General features: G+C 44.5%; 1 protein-coding gene and 1 long non-coding RNA gene across 2 annotated transcripts in view; both read left to right on the top strand.

The window, feature by feature from the left end:
• Positions 1–6,631, top strand: part of LOC123586568 (collagen alpha-1(I) chain-like) — a 90,078-nt gene extending 83,447 nt beyond the window's left edge. The window contains exon 5 of the mRNA XM_045455803.1: positions 6,579–6,631. The gene's annotated coding sequence lies outside the window, so the exon portion shown is untranslated. The remainder of the gene's footprint in view (positions 1–6,578) is intronic.
• Positions 6,632–14,806: 8,175 nt separating this feature from the next.
• LOC123584881 lies at positions 14,807–16,705 on the top strand. Its single transcript, XR_006705720.1, has 4 exons — positions 14,807–14,876; positions 15,153–15,225; positions 15,888–15,944; positions 16,291–16,705. It is a non-coding gene; the product is annotated as an uncharacterized LOC123584881 (long non-coding RNA).
• The last annotated feature ends 633 nt before the right edge of the window (positions 16,706–17,338 follow it).

Raw genomic sequence — 17,338 nt, 5'->3', positions numbered from 1 at the left:
GCCTGCCCTGCCTATCCCAGGAACTAAGATGAGGCACCAAGGAGATCATTCACATTCAAATTCATTAAACAACGACTGCTTACTACGGGCTCGTCCTAAGCAAACTGCATTTACCTGTGTTTTTCATTATTGTAGATCAGCTTAGGAAACACTTAAAAGGCAAGATAGCATTGTTCCTGTGAATTAGGACTTCGTGAACCACTTTTTTTTTAAGGTGCCCGATTGTCCCCCAAACAGGCGAAACATCAAGGCTCTAGAGCTGGGGGGGGGGGGGACCAAGCTGTCTATTTCAGAGAGCCAGCCACACTCTCCAGACCTTCCCTGCTTTCATGAAACAATAAACGTGTTTAGAACTGCTTCAGAACCAGGATGCCAGCAAAGGTGGGAAGCCTAGCTGAAGACCCGCCCTGAGGACCTCCGTGAGGGTGAGGGCCTCCTGTGGCCGTAGGCGCCTCCTTCCCTGTAACCGTCCGACCGTCCGTCCGTCCGTCAGCTGGCCGTGGTGGGATGCTGGGTCGGTTCTGTGCTTTCGCTAAGAAGGGGGTGTCAAGATGGAGAGGAAGGACTTAAGAGCTAAAGCAATAATAAACAAACATAAACCCGGGATCTGTTCTGATTGGGCAGTGTCCACGGGGAGACTCTCACCCCTGGATAGAGTTTGCCCGCGTTTGGTTTCGCGGAGGACCTACTCAGTTCTGTGCTCTGGCAGGTGCCAACTCTTCCCATCTGCCTCCTGGGAGCATAGTGGTGGCACAGTAAATAACATGTGGTCGAAGGGCTGGCACACCGCAGCTGACATCCGGGAGGACCTGAGGGAATGTTTCCGCCTGACTGGCTGACCTCTGAGAACAGGGGCCGGATCCTCTTTGAGTTTTCACCAACGTTCAGAAGGTGCTCAATATGCGTTCGGTGAATGGATGAACCCATCAGAAAGCGTCCACTGAGTGCCAGCTGAGGGGAGGTGCTGGGTTATTTATGGTAGGGAGCGGAGGAAAAAACTAAATCACACCTCTCAGAGAATGTTCAGCTTATGGCAGGTGATCCCACCCCTACGTGACAAATAAAAAGGACCCACGGATACTGGCGTTTTATTTGTGCGAACGAGGAGATGCGATTGTTAAAAGGTAAAGGTTATTGCTAAGTAAAATAAAAGAACCAAGGGACACGGAGGGCGCATAGAGATTTTTCTTGGACGTAAAGGCCCCAGGAGAAGCGAATTCCTTTGGAAACGGCCCAACGAGAGGCATTTCCCATTCCTTCCTTTTTCAAAGGCTGGTTTTGTTGGGTTTTTAACTGAGAGCCTCAGGATGGAGGGAGAAGCTATCTTCTCAGCACAGAGTTTTCTCCCCCTTTTCCAGAGGGAAGGCAGATTTGGGAAACTGGCACTGCCCCTGCCCAGATGGCAGCCAGCAGCTGGCTCTGGCAAAGGGAAGTTCTCACTCTGGGCTGCTGGCTGCCGGGCCCCTCCCGTTTCCCCAGCAATGCCGGGCCGGGGCCATTGGAGAGGAGAGAATGTGAGAGGCCGGCCATGCCAGCAGCTCCTCGCCACCCTGACCTGCCGGTTCTGGCTCTGACACCCAGGCCTGTGGCCGGGGAGCGGAGGGAGCAGACCCAGCAGCACTAGCCAGCAGCCTCAGCCTCCCTCCTCCTGCCTTGGCGGTGGTTGGCCCTGCGCTGAACCACACAATGGCTCCTGACGACTTTGGGGCTGCAGCGTCAGGGACAAAGGGTGGTGGTGATTTCAGAGAGAGTGGCCTGGCCACGCAACCGTGGGCTGATGTGGGTTACAGGGCTCCAGAAGATCCTGCTGGCCCACGGCTGCCCCTTCCCACACCAAACACTGCCCTGTCTTCTAGCAGACCCTGTGGGTCCCGGTTTCCTCCACCCCAGGCATAGTTTTCTTTTTTCCTCCCTCCCTTCCTCCCTCCCTCCCTCCCTCCCTCCATCCCCCTTTTCCTTTCTTCTTTCTTTCCTTTCCCCTTCCTTCCTTCCTTCCTTCCTTCCTTCCTTCCTTCCTTCCCTTTCTCTCTTCTCACAATGCCTTTCTCGCACTTTCTTGCTTTCCCCCGCCCCCTCCTCCTTTCTTTTATTCTTCAAACATCTATTGACTGCACATTCTGTATCAGTCCTCTGCTAGGTTCTGAGAGTGCACAGATATAATAATACTTGGCCCTGCCCCCGAGGAGCTCACAATTCAGTGAGGACATCTGTGCCTGAGATGGGATGAGTCCATGACAATTAACGACAATAGAGCGTGTTAAGTACTATAAAAGCACACAAATTGCTAGGAAAGCAGAGGAAAGAGCCATTAATTTCTACCTGACCCATTTTGGGGAAAAGTTAGCTGAGGTGCTGCCATTTTTCAATTTAGTTGCTCACTCCGAGTCTTATGCTCCTGAGAAAAGGTTTTATGTCGCTAAGTCTCGTTGGAAAAATGAAAGGTTTGCTTTTTGTTTCAGTTCCTGCTTATGACTCAGGTCTCGAGGCTTTGAATTTTTATCAAGTCCAATTTTATCCATTTTTTTTTCTTTTTTGCTGTTGGATCTAAGAACTTTTTGTCTAACCCAAATGTTGCAAAGATTTTCTCCTTGATTTTCTTCTAGAAATTTATAATTTTACAATTACATTTGCATTTATGATCTATTTTTGCTCATCTTTGTATATGGCATGTATTGGGGGTTTTTCTTCTTTTTTTTTTTTTTTAGTATAAAAAAATATTGTTTCCAGTATCAATTGTTCCAGAACCATTTGTCTGAAAAGCCATCCTTTCTCTATTGAACTGTCTTTGCACCTTGGTCAAAAGTAAGTTGACTGTATTTGTATGGGTCTATTGCTGGACTCTTCGAGAGGAGTATTTTTATGTCCAATATATTGTTTCATGCACTCTCTCTGTCCCTCTCAAAATAAAGGCATTCCTGCCATGCAAACAGCACCGTATATATCAACTAGAGTTATGACTTGACTAGGCAAAAGAAAAGAAGCTTGGCCAACCAAGATTAGAGTTAACTTTGCCACAGATTGCTGTGTGACTTTGGCATGGGGGGCTTTGTGATCCTGAAGAAACACAGGTGAGACTCAATAAAGAGTGTCACAAAGATTAATGAGGGCCGTGGCTGGGAGAAGAGCTGGGCTTTGCCTCCTCAGCATCCACATATTTGTGTAACTCCTTCTGCTCTGTTTTACAGTGAAAATATTTGGGGGGGGGTGGGGAACAGCACTGGGGCTAACTGTGAGGAGAAGCGTATGGTTAATTACAAGCACTTTAAAGGAAGGTCTGTCTTCTTTTGCAGAAATGAAGCTCTTCCCGTCACCCCCGAGAGTCGGTGGTAAACACGTCTTCGCTGTGTCTTGTCACATACAACAGTTACCCAGGGGAGCCTTATTCCCGGTTACATTCTTTGGCTCTCCTTCACCAATAGAATGATTCTTTTACAACTTTGGAATGAAAAGCATGCAAAATGGTGTCTTCATACTGCTTAAATGCTTTCCACCCATGCCTCTCATTTCTGATTTTTCATGGCCTTAAACCACCATCTGCTGGGAGGGTGGGAAGGACGCTTGCAAGGTTGTTACGCCCTTCCCTCCAGTCTCAGACCCCGCTGCGCTTGGGCCACTAAATGAAAAGCATTTTTTTTTTTTTTTTTGGTGTCTTTCTCTCAAGGGTTTTCAGAACTTAGTCCCCATCCTTGGAAGTTTCCTTTTCCAGGCCATGCCCAGTTCCCTCTCGGGGACTGTATTTCCCGGGTGATGGACAAGGAGACTTTGTTCATGCCAAGCACTCTGGAAAGCTCATACCACGCTAATCATTTTGTGTCTTTGATTAACTTTGCTTTCTTTTCCTTTATAAATTGTTCTAACACTTTAAGTCCAAATACTAACACTGGGGACAGCTTGTGATTAACCTCTCTCCACTCCAAGAAGTAGCCAGTGTCAGTGATTCTTCCTTCTAAAATAGCTTAACCAGTTTTTAACACACCAAAAAGACTTTTTGCCCATAGCCCTCTGGTCATCTATTTTCCTTAATAGCCTTTTATGAGGGACCTTATCAAAAGCTTGCAAGGAAATCCAAGTAAATTATGTTCCTTGGTTCACCTTTACCTACTATTTCATTAACTTTTTCAAAAACAATATGACATAGTTTTCAACATAATTAAAGGGGTTGGGAAAAAGGGAACTTTAACTACCGCTTGACAGTTTCCATAGTTGCTTAGGGGAGCTGGGTCACTGCTCACATTCTGCCTCTGCTTAAGGACACTAATTCATTTCCCAGGCTGTCTGGCTAGGTCAGCCACTGGTTCAAGGTGGAAATGACAAGTTTTTAGGCTTTCAAGTGTGCAGTACTCAGCTCTCCAGAGAGCTCGAAGGAAGGAAACCACAAGTTTATCCAGGTCTGGCCCAGAGAAAGAGGAAATGATGGGGGAAACTAAGACGAGGGCAGAGGGCGGTGTCTCTGCGGAGGGGAGAACTCGGCCCAGGGAGAGTCTCAGATATGCCCAAACAACTCTTCATTGTTTGCATGAGAAAGGGAGGGGCCAAGCATAGAATTTGGGAAGACTCTCAGGTCCAGGGGAGGTATGTAATGCCAAAATGGAAGGGTGGACAGAGGCTGGTAGAACAAGGGAAGAATTAGATATGAAATCGCTAATACCAGCAGTATTAAACATATCATCCTCGTAAGAATTGCAGGTGTATTGGGGCACCGTGGGTGAACTCAGCTGGTTAAGCGTCTTGGTTTCAGCTCAGGTCATGATCTCACCGCTTTGTGAGTTCGAGCTCCACATCAGGCTCTGTGCTGGCCGTGCAAAGCCTGCCTGGGATTCTCTCTCTCTCTCTCTCTCTCTCTCTCTGCCCACCCCACTCATGCTGTCTCTCTGTCTCTCAAAATACATAAATAAACTTAGAACGTTTTTAAAAAAAATTGCAGGTGTCTTTGTTAAGTTTCTCTTGTGGGCAGGTATGTGTTGGGCACGTGCACATGTCTGTCTCATAGAAGCGTTAACAACTGGAAAGGAAGATAACATTACCCTCATTTGTAAATGAGAAAAGTAAGGTGCAGAGAGTTCAAAGGACTTGAAGGTCACGCAGTTAATAAATGATCACATTTGGGAGGCAACCTCGTCCTTCTAATTCTGAAGCACGTGGGTTTTCATGATACCAGCTGGTCGATTCTTAGCTCATTCAAGTCGCAAAAGTGTCCCGTAAGTCAAGTATTCTGGTTAACTAAACGTTCTAAACATTCTAAATATGAATTACCCGTTTTCATAAAGTAAGTAGCATTACTCAATCATTCAAAAAATGCCAGACGCTATTTAATTTGTATCGATGATGCACAAAGGCATTTCAGGTGACAGTCTTTAAAACATCTTTATGGATCTCCATTGTCACTGGTCTGGGAATTTGGAGGTATTTGTCTGCAAAGGACTCTGGCTGACAAAATGCTAGTAAAATTGGCTTTTAATGTAGAAAGGAATAGTAAGGAAAAGCAGAAAAGCTTTCATTTCTTTCTGGCTTACTTCGTGGTTTCCACTGGCTCGATGCCTATATTTCCTTATGTCCTGAGGGATTGGCCATTTTTAGTCTTTTCCACAACTTCAGAAAGCCCACCATAATTGTCTTGCCGCATGCTTCAGGCTCCACAGGATGCGATGCCTGCATACTAGAAAGCATTTTTCTAAGTAGCTTCTGAAGACCTGCCTGCTCCCCTCAAATGCTCCTGTAGGTCGGTGTTGCAGGTCGTCCTGGCACCTCACTTTCTGGTTTGTGCACGCTTCTTGTGAAATGTCCAGCATCGAAGGGAACAGGTAGGTATCTGAAGGCACCTGGGGGAGGCTGAGCAGCCCAGCTAATCAGCTCCCCGCTCCTGCTTCTGATTTGTCAAGACAATGGTCTTTAAGACAGGAGCCTGAGAAGCTGAGGGATCAGAAAAGTAACTTGGGCTTGTCTTCAAAGAATGGAACGCACTAATTGGAACGGACGCAAGAGTGGCCATCAGAGAGAAAAAGGAAATAATTCTTTTCATCTACCATCAAAATAGGGAACCTGAAGGAAAAAGAAAAAGTCTCCTAACTTAGGAGGGCGATAGCGTGGGCGTCTGGTTCTCGCTACGCCAGATAAATTCCGAGGCTGGCAGTTTTGATAAAACATTGCGGTGTCCATTTCCAAGGGACGGGAGGCCATCAGCCTGCTGTGTTCAGCAGGGGTGTCGTCATCAGGCAGGTCTCTGTACGAAACGCTGGGCAGGAGTGTGAGACCCTGGGCGAGGCAGTGGAACAGAGAGGGTTCTACCGAGGTCCTGTTGGTGCATTCCAATACTAGTTCTGGTACCTTCTAGCTTTGGTGGCCTTGGAAAAGTAAATCTTGATTTATTAATCAGAGTTTCAGTGTCCTCATCTATAATATGAGAATAACACCTGATTTACCTGGTGGTTTGAGGGATACGTACGAGAGTGCATGCAAAGTCTCTGACAACATGTAGCAAACAATGTCTTTCCCGTGACTTTCTGATGTGTAATTTTTGTAAATGACAAATCGAGATTCCTAGCACCACCACGTGTATGACTTTATGTTTTTTGTCACAGATGTGTCTCGGAGATACCGTGGACTCAGTTCCAGACCATCGCCGTAAAGCAAACAATTCAATAAAGTGAGTCAATTTTTTTTTTTGTTTCCCAGTACCCATAAAAGTTATATTTACGCTATGCTGTAGTCTATTAAGTGTGCGATAGCTTTATGTCTAAAAACACCCCGATGTAAATACCTTAATTTAAAATGACTTCCTTGCTGAAAAAACACAAACCATCATCTGGGTTTTCAGTGAGTCATAATCTTTGCTGATAGCAGGTCTTGCCTCGATGATGATGGCTTGCTGAAGGCTGGGATGGCTGTGGCAATTTCTTAAAATAAGACAACACTGAAGTTTGCCACTTTGATTGACTCTTCCTCTCATGAATGACTTCCCTGTAGCACATAATGTTGTTTGATAGCATTTTACCCTCAGGAGAACTTCTTTCAAATTTGGAATCAATCCTCTGCAACCCTTCCAATTTTTTTTTTTTTTTAAGTAGACTTCATGCCCAGCAGGGAACCCAACATGGGGCTTGAACTCACGGCCCTGAGATCAAGACCTAAGCTGAGATCAATAGTCAGATGCTTAACTAACTGAGCCACTCAGGCACCCCCCTTCTGCTTCTTTATCAACTAAGTTTATGTAATATTCCAAACTCTTGGTTGTCATTTCAACAATCTATACAGCATTTTCACTAGGAGTGGACTCCATCTCAAAAAACCCTTTCATGCTCATTCTTAAGAAGCACCCTTCATCCCTTAAAGTTTTATCACGAGATTATAGCAATTCAGTCCCATCTTCAGGCTCCACCTCTCATTCTAGCTCCCTTGCTATTTCCACCACGTCTGCAGTGACTTTCTCCCCTGAAGTCTTGAACCCCTTCACATCATCCATTAGGGTTGGAATCCCTTCTCCCAAACTTCTGTTGATCTTGATATTTGGATCTCTTCCCATGAATCATGAATGTTCTTAATGGCATCGAGACTGGTGAATCCCTTCCAGAAGATTTTCAATTTACTTTGTCCAAATTCATCAGGAGACTCATGATCTGTGGTAGCTATAGCCTTATGAAATGTATTTCTTAAATGATAAGACTTAAACATTGAAATTGCTCCTTGGTCCATGGGCTGCAGAATGGAAGTTGTGTTAGCAGGCATGGAAACAACATGAATCTCACTGGACATCTCCATCAGAGCTCTTGGGTGAGAAGGTGCATTGTCAATGAGCAGTAATCTCTTGATAGGATCTTTTTTCTGGACAGTAGGTCTCAACAGTGGGCTTCAAATATTCAGTAAACCATGTTGTAAACAGATGTGCTGTCATCCAGGCTTTATTGTTCCATTTCTAGAGCAGGCATCGTTCTTAAGTGCCCTACGATTTTCAGAATGGTAAAAAACATTGGTTTTAAGAGAAAGTTGCCAGCTGCCTAAGCCCCTAACAAAAGAGTCAGCCTGTCCTTTGAAGCTTTGAAGCCAGGGATGGACTTCTCTCTCTAGCTGTGAAAGTTCTAGATGGCATCTTCTTCCAATAGAAGGCTGTTTTAATCTACATTGCAAACCTGTTGTTAGTGTGACCACCTTCATTAAGTAAGTTAGCTGGATCTTCGGGTTCACTTACTGCAGCACCTACACCAGCACCTGCTGCTTCACGTTGCACTTTGATCTTGCGGAGACGGCCTCTTTCCTTAAACCTCTTGAGCCAACCTCTGCTAGCTTCAGACTTTCCTTGTGCAGCTTCCTCACCTCTCTCAGCCTGCACAGAATTGAACAGAGTTATGGGCCTTGCTCTGGATTAGGGCTTGGCTTAACGGAATGTTGTGGTTGGTTTGATCTCCTATCCAGACCACTGACACTTTCTCCGTATCAGCAATAAGGCTGTTTCCCTTTCTTATCATTTATGTGTTCACTGGAGCAGCACTTTTCATTTCCTCCAAGAACTTGTCCTTTGTATTCACAACTCAGTTAACTGGTGCAAGAGGTCCAGCTCTCAGCCTATCTCAGCTTTCAACATGCCTTCCCCACTGAGCTTACTCATTTCTAGCCTTTGATTTAAAGAGAGAGATGTGCACCTCTCCCTCTCACTTGAACACGTCGGAGGCCATCGTAGGGTTATTAGTTGGCCTACTTTTAATACCGTTGTGGCTCTGGGACTAGGGAGGCCTGACGAGAAGGAGAGAGATGGGGAACGGCTGCTGGGTGGAGTAGTCAGGACATAATAACATTTGTCTGTTAAGTTTGTTGTCTTATCCGGGAATGGATCACGGGAGCCCAGGACAATTGCAATAGTGATGTCAAAGATCGCTGAGCACAGATCATCATAACAAAGGTAATGATGAAAAGGTTTGAAATATTGTGAGGGTTACCAAAATGTGACACCGAGACGCGAAGTGAGCAAATTGTTGGACAAATGGCACCGAAAGACTTGCTCTATGAGGAGTTGCCACAAACCTCCAATGTGTCAATGATGAAATATCAGCAGAATGCAATAAGAGCGAGCGTGCCTCTGTTCTCTCCCCGGAGGGTAAGGAAATAACAATTCTTAAGCGGAAATGCAGTGACTACATCTTCTCCCTCCAGTTGGACCTGTGATGTAATCAGAATAGTTTTTTAGGTTTAACATTACAGGGAAAGCCTTACAAAATTATAGGATGTAGATGACGTGACACGTATTTCTATTCACCTGCATGACGTCGCTTAAAGCATGGGGAGGGCTTCTGGGCGTTTTGACCAGCAACTTTGCATCGTTAGTAGAGTCAGGGTTAAAAATCACGTGCCCTACACTCAGCTGTGTTAAAAGCACAGAGCGTGTTGCTTTGGGATGTAATTTACCATGTTGCTCAGATCCCTTGTCCCTTTCTTGCGTGGAAGTGGAGGTGAACCAGACGGGACTTAAACCTGACAACTAAAGGTAACCCTTTCTTGTGTTAACAATAGTCTTTTTTGGCATAAATGTCAGTCTTTCAGGGTTTCTCTACTCCCCTCCCACCTGCAAGCTATAGGTAGCATTTGGGCTTGGGAGGAGTCTTACGTAGCACTGCCATGGTGGGTGGGGGAGAGAAGCTTGGGTTGGCTTACCTCTAAGTTCTTGCTAGTCTTTGCTGCAGGACAGGTCCGGTCTGTTCCCTGGGTACCCTGGGCTGGTGGCCACAAAGAAGGGGCTCTTCCATTTGGTCTCTTGGGGTTTGTGTTTAATCCTGCCCCTGGTCCTGGCCACTTGCTTCTGGTGGTGGAGTCCTCGCACTCTGTGGCTGTCTTGTCCCAACTACAGATCCCTGCATGTCTTCTGGCATCTCAGTATCACTGTAGCCACTCACAGGACCATATGGAACTTCTGGATTCCACGGACACCAAGTACAAGCCTTGGGAAGCCAGAAGCTCTACTTCAGGGCACCTAAACAACCCCCTCAGCCAGGTTAACCCCCCTGCCAGTGGTACCATATTGCTGAGGTTTCAGTACAAAGGCAGACATGGGGGGAGGGGAGAGCAGGATTGAAATTCTGGTATGTTCATGGGAAGGCAAGAACAAGCCCTATTGCTCTGGGGAATTTCTAGTGTGGGTAGCATGGGAGGTCAGGGATATACATAACTGGCTAGGTTCCTTTTTGCTGTTGTTGTTGTTGTTGGATTTTCCATTTCTTCCTCCTCCCTGCTCCAGAATAACTTCCAATTTTCTCCCAAGCAGGTAAGAATGCCTCTTATGTCATATTCTAAACTCTCTGTTCCTGTAAAATTCCATATTGTTACTCAAAGCATGGTTTTGCTCATGTAAAGGGAACTTTTGAAATTTAGAAGTCCCTTTTTCTCAAAGCTTAGCTTTCAAGGTTATCATTTTATTAAGCACTCACATACACAAAAAGAAATACTAATTTGATGATAAACGCTGGGCAATGACTTCCTTTTTCTTATTGGCATTTACCCATCACCTAAAAACTGGGAAGCATTGATTTGATGGTGGCAACCATAAAGAATCATAGTTTAAAGAAAGGGGGAAATTGTATCACTTCAACCGAAAAAAATGACACCTGTTAGATATGGGTTGGAGATCACCCACCTTGGTTATCTTGAGTCATTCAGTCATTAAGTGGAACTTAGGAAAAGCGTTAGGGAAGGAAGATGCTTTGCTGAAGGACCTATCAAAGCTTCAAGTGCATCACCAGTGTGTGCTGAGCCTGGGAAAGTGGCACTTAGACAATGACTATGTTAAAACCTTCAAAGATGAGCTTTTCCTGGGCTGTCTGCCTTTCTGGTCACTAGATATCATCATTCGAAGCATCTACTAATTTCCTTCCTTGTGCATTCATATAAACTCCATGTAAGAGTTGATCAGCAGTCTTCACTGTCTCGTTTTTAAGGAGGTAAACTTCTACTCAGTCACCTTGCCTGATTTGAAGACTACAGAAAAGCTGCAATTCTGCCGAGCAAAACTTTTTCAGAACTTTACCAAACAACTTAACATTTAACAAACATTCTTTGGGTGCCTACTATGTGCTAGACCCCTGTCCCAGGTACTTGGCATGTCTCTGTTATAGTAGCATGTATGGAGTTGAAAAGAGAACGTTTGGGAAGAGAAATAGGGAAACAAGGATTGTTGCATTGGAAAAACACCCAATATACCATACCTTTTCAAAATCGTACAAAAGGTATACGTTTTAACATTTTCCTCTTTGTACAAATGTTTGCAATTACTGGAATCCATTATGGCTGTGTTCCTATCAGTACCCTCTGGAAATGCAATGATCTCTTTGGGATGGGGATTTTGCCCTTTTTGATATAAAAATCAAGTACCCATTTTACTCCGCATGAATGTGCAGCACTGGTGATAAAGTTCACTTCTCTTTAGTTGCTCTCCTCTCCTGTCTGACTGGTCTCCTCGGTGTTCTCTACTTTACCAAGCTTTATGCAGAAGTGTCCCCCAACCTCCAGCATCCTCCAAACTCATGGAATCACCTTCTCTGTGGAACCTTCTTTGACTCGTGCAGCCAATGCTCACATGAATTCCCTCTCTGAGTTCCTGCCACATTTCTAGTTACCTTCACATGGTGGGCCTTGGGACTGGGTTGAAGACCGGGTCTACGCCTTAAATTAAATTTCTTTGTATCTTGCATAATGCCAAGAAAAATGATAGGCCTGTTGTAGGCCTAAATAAATAAGTAGGTAGGGGCGCCTGGGTGGCTCAGTCGGTTAAGTGGCCGACTTCGGCTCAGGTCATGATCTCGTGGTCCGTGAGTTCAAGCCCTACATCGGGCTCTGTGCTGACTGCTCAGAGCCTGGAGCCTGTTTCAGATTCTGTGTCTCCCTCTCTCTCTGACCCTCCCCCGTTCATGCTCTGTCTCTCTCTGTCTCAAAAATAAATAAACGTTAAAAAAAAAAAAGAAAAAGAAAAGAAAAAAAAATAAATAAGTAGGTAGGTGTAGACTTATTCAGTACACTCAGGGATGATATTAAAATAGTCAATACCTAGTACAGCATGAACACTGACCATTGAGAATACCACTACCAGCTCATATTGTCTGAATGTCAGCCATGCTGTGTGTGTGTGTGTGTGTGTGTGTGTGTGTGTCTCAGATGCTCACAATAGTATACAGCATATCCCCCATTTCACAAATGAGAGATGAGGGAACTGAGTTACTGAGTTTCAGAGAAGTTCAAATTACTTGCATAGGACCCTAGATCTGTTTCACTCAAAAGTGCTCTTTCCACTACACTACCACACTGATTACTACTTGTTGGTGGATGAGGTCCTCTGTCCCCTTGGGCTGAGGTACACTTGAGGAGAGTTGGGTGACAGGTGAGTGATTAGAGAGTGCCGATAACCAGTTCACTTAGACTAAGCCATCTCCGTCATGCATGGTCATGACTAATTGTCATTTACGGCCAGTTTACACACTAATTGCTTGTGTTATACAGATTTGGTCAGAGAAGGTTATCTTTCAAAGCCAAAGTTCTGGTAGCTCGTTGGATGATCCACGGTGGGTCTTGTGAAACCTCTCACTATTCTAAATTTCTATTGTTTATTAAGTGGGAAGAAAATTATACTTGCCTTAAATTCTTCATAAATAATTTTAAAGTGCTTTGAACTTTTTTATTTTTATATAAACAATTTTAATATAATGTATATAATTTTTTAAAAATATAAATTGTGGGGCACCAGGATGGCTCAGTCGTTAAGCATCTGACTTCAGCTCAGGTCATGATTTCATGGTTCGTGAGTTTGAGTCCCACATCTGGTGAGCTCGAGCCCCACTTCGAGTGAGCCCCGCTTCTCTCGCTCTCTCTTTCTCTCCCTTTCTCTCTCTCTCTGCCTCTCCTGGGATTTTCTCTCTCTCTCTCTCTCTCTCTCTCTGCCCCTCACTCACTTGCACGTTCTCTCTCTCTCTCAAAAAAAATTGTTTTTATTTTTAATATAAAAATAAGATGTCCTATTGTCCACAAATCTTGTTGGTGATGGAGAAAAGGCAAGTAATCTCTTCTCAGTTTGGTCAATCATCAGTAGGGAGTCAATGACACGTTTCAAATAATGACACATTATCATGCAGGAAGGAGAACGATAAGCTCATCAATCCCATTTCCTTGTCCTGCACACTCAGGAATGTTTTATTCCCTCCTTGTTAGGTTGGGGTCATGTGACAGGGTTCTGGTCCCCCCCCAAAAAAAAAAAATTAGGACAGAAGAATACAAGCTACTTCTAGTCCTGCCCCTTCAAAATATCTTAAACAATAGCCCAGCTTCACTTCCCTTCCGCATTATTTTCAGTCCCCACTGGTTTCAGATTCTAGCACCACAGAATGGAAGGAGTTTGGGTTCCTGAGTCACTACTTGGAAGAGAGCCTCCAAGGAGAGCTGCCAGAGTTGGACTGACAGTGGCCTGAGGGAGAAATGAACCTATGTGTGAGATCATTGAGATGGTTGTTATAATAACAGGTATTTATGGCTCTAATATGGAAACTGCTACCAGAAATGGGGTATTGACATAGCCAAATCATATTCCCTGACCGTTATACTATTTTAACTTTACATATTTAATTTTGTTATTTTACAGAGAGAGAGAGAAAGAGAGAGAGAGAGTGGAAGAAAGGGGCAGAGCAGGCTCTATGCCTGGTGCGGAGCCCGATGTGGGGCTCGATCTCACGAACTCTGAAATGACCTGAACTGAAATCCAGAGTCTGATGCTCAACTGACTGACTGACCCAGATGCCCCTATATTCTTGGGTGCTCCTATACTGTATGTATCATTGGTTTACTAGTTCAGCAACAGGCAGAAAGGCAATTAATACCAGAAAATGGAAGACAGAAATTCAGGTTATGCAGTGACAAATCATTTGGTATACCTATTGCCAGGTATTAATTAGAAGGCAGTCACATGCACAGTTTATACCTTTAGGGGACATGGTTAAAAAACAGAATTTCAGCACTGTTTTTAGTATTACAAGAAATCTAGATATGTATTACAAGGAAGAGATGGTTCAGGAAAGCATCAGGAGTTTGCGAGTGGAAATAGAATCCAGAATCCAGAAATTTGGGCTCTAGGGTTGTAAACAATAAATTTATTTTAGATTCAGACAGTAAGACACGGTACCAAAAAGGGCTTGAAGTGACAAATATCTAGTAAAAGTTCTCAACTGAACAGAGTCATTTGAGGCAAAAATCAAATCAGGGGTATGGTGTTCCCATCTCTTATTTCTGAGATCCCCAATGTATTTAGGTAATTATGTTGAGAGAGAGAAAGACATGGAGGAGAAGAGTCAAAGAAAAAAGGTGGATTTGATAACAGTGTCTAGAAAATGACTCTGGGTGTGATTCCTGGCACATGGACCTGACTGGAAGCAAATATATCATATACGTTCTAAGTTTTTGAGGATTGCATTACCAAAGACACCACGGCCCTGCACCTGAAAAGTCCTTCCTTGTTCGAAGCTTAAAATAATTCTTGAGTTCCCAGCCCAGGCCACACTGAGCAGAAGTCAAGCTTTTAAAGTGGCGCTGCTCAGAATGAAGGGTGTTCCCCCAATTTCACCTCACGTGGGGCCAAGGAGAAGCACAAAGAAGGGAGTCCTTTCTAGGGCAAACCCCACACCCCCCATGTCTGGAGGGTATGGACTTCACAGTGCTGACCCGGAAGGGTTTTAGCATGGCTGTGAACCATAATGTCACATGTTGTCCATTACTTCCCTCTTGAAATGGATAATTTGTTGTTCTTTTCCTACCATTATAAATGGGTTGTGACGGTGGGGAAGCTGACAAGCAGATAGCTGATCTTTTTAATATGGAGGTGGTGATTGGATGGGACCTTGAATTGACCTTATTAGGGTGAGGTGAGTGTGCTTTGTGAGTGAAAGGAAGAATAGAGTAGATATTTGATGTCCAGAAGTGCAGACTGTGGAAAAAAAATCTTTCACTGCTCACCATTTTGAGTTTCTTCTTGAACACAAGGAAGGTTACATCTCCCAGGCTGCCTTGAAGTTAGATGGGCCATGAGCTCCTGAGCTCTGGCCAATGGAATATGAGCAGATGACTGTTACTTCGAGGCCACTTGTATTAAAACCTGATATGTCTTCTTTACTTTTTTTTTTTTTTTTTCATCTGAATAGCTGGAAGCAAAGGACTCCAAGATGGGAAAAGCCACACAATGGAGGGATCCCAGCATGCACCAGATGTTCACGAGTAAGTAATAGCCTTGTATTGGGTTGTAGTATTCATATTTGGAAATTGTATTTTATAGCAGCCTGCACTGATTACCTTAACTAAGACCCTGTTCTAAACTGAAAACCGGTTGTAAAAGGTGGAAAAGCTCTTTATTTCTCTGGAAAGGAGTGAAATGCTCCTGCTACCCCGTCGTCATCATCACCATCTTCGTCATTGTTCACAAAAATGCTTTTTGAGTATCTGTAACTTGCCAGGCACCATGGCAGAGACTGGAAGGCAAAAAGGAAGGAAACATTGTTCCTGGTCTTGTCCATAATCTGGTGGGAGAAACATCTAGATAAACAAAGAATGACATCAAGAATTATATCCTAAGTCTAACACCGTTAACATACGACACAGTTAATTCTGTTTGGAGGTGGGGTGGGGCAGTGAGAGGTACAGATCTGACAGAGGTGACTTACGTATCAGGTGCTAAGGGATGAAGGGGAATTTTCTAGGCAAATAGGACAGGTGGAAGGCATTCTATGTAGAGGAAACAATTAGTGTGAAGGCATGCAGATATGAAAATCAGGAAAATGAAATTGATTTCTATACTTGGAGATGAAAAACATAAATCACTCTTATCATCATCATCAAATGTATCATCCTACCATCAAAATTATTCATTAATTTCTATACAGAATGACCACGTGGATTGGATCCCATTGTCCAGAGGATCCTAGCCCAAGAGACCATAGGTAACAGATAACACACAGACCAGGAGAGTTGCCCTGTAGAAAGCTTCATAATTTACTTGCTGTGTAATATGGGCCAAATTCCTTGACTTGTCTTTATCTTACTAGTACTGTTGTATCAAAGAGAGAACTCGTGTTTATCCTTTCGGACTTGGAGAATTGTTGTGCAAATCCAGTGACTAAAATACGTGAAATCTGGTTTGAAAAAGACATATACGTACCCTAACATAGACGTCCATGTTTTAAAAAGGCAGTCAGCGAAGGAGGATCGGGGTGGCTCTGGCCGGGGTCATGGCAGTTTCTACTGACATCACATTCAAGGGCATATTTTACTTCTTTCTGGTGGCAGTTGACTGGTATCCTCAGACCCTCCCGGGTAGTGTACCTGTGGGCTGTGGCACACCTGGAGGGAGAGCCGCTCTCGACGGATGAGGACACGCTGACATAGAGAGGTCGAGGTGGCAGTCCAGACCAGGTGACGTTTCCTCAGTGTGCACGAACGCAGTACCACCAGACCAGGAACCGGGATCAAAGTTTAGGAAGGAAATCAACATTTTAGTCAGAGGGTGGCTGGTTTCGGGGAGAGCGGGTAAGGCTCTGAAAAGGAAAACAAATAGATCTGAGGCCTCGTCAGGATGTAGAATATCAGTGAATAGGGGCAAGTGGTTCAGAACTAAGGTTTTAAACGGGGAAGGCACTGGAGGACCGGCCCGCCTGCCAAGCTGGTCTGCAGGCTCCCTGTGGACAAGCGTCTTCTCCGTGGGCTGCCGGATCCAGCTCCTGCTGGTGCTGATGGTTAAATCTTTAGATAGTTTGCAAGCCAGTCGTTACTGATTGTTAAATCTTTAGATAGTTTGCAAGCCAGTCGTTAAAGCGCTGGCAGCGTGCAATCAGAGAGTGTGTGCTCTACGGAAACTGGCAATGACTACAAATCAGAGACTTTTCTTTCCCTGGTCAGCTAGTACTTTGTTTTAAGTTTATTTATTTATTTTGAGAGAGATAGAGAGAGGGAGAGAGAGAGAGAGAGAGAATCCCGAGCAGGCCCTGAGCTGTCAGTGCAGAGCCCAGTGTGGGGCTCGAACTCACAAAACGTGAGATCGTGACCTGAGCCGAAATCCAGAGTTGGAGGCCTAACTGGTTGAGCCACCCAGGCACCCCTCGATAGCACATTTTTTGGATAGCACCTTTTTCTATGGCAGGATAGCACATTTTCATTTATACATAGGCATCGAGGACACAACAGAGACTTACGAACCTCAGTCCTTAAACTGAGAGCTCCAAGTGAAATAAACACTTGGTTAGTGGCTTCCTGCCATCTGCCCTTCTCCTCGTTTTTATGTGTGGAGCATACTTGAGAGATTCAGCATGGCAGTGACTCTCGTTCCATCAGTGGCACC

This window comes from Leopardus geoffroyi, chromosome C3 (genome assembly GCF_018350155.1).
Source record: "Leopardus geoffroyi isolate Oge1 chromosome C3, O.geoffroyi_Oge1_pat1.0, whole genome shotgun sequence".
In the NCBI taxonomy this organism is placed as follows: domain Eukaryota; kingdom Metazoa; phylum Chordata; class Mammalia; order Carnivora; family Felidae; genus Leopardus; species Leopardus geoffroyi.
The sequence above is the reverse complement of the archived record's forward strand: the minus strand, read 5'-3'. Positions and strand labels throughout refer to the sequence as shown.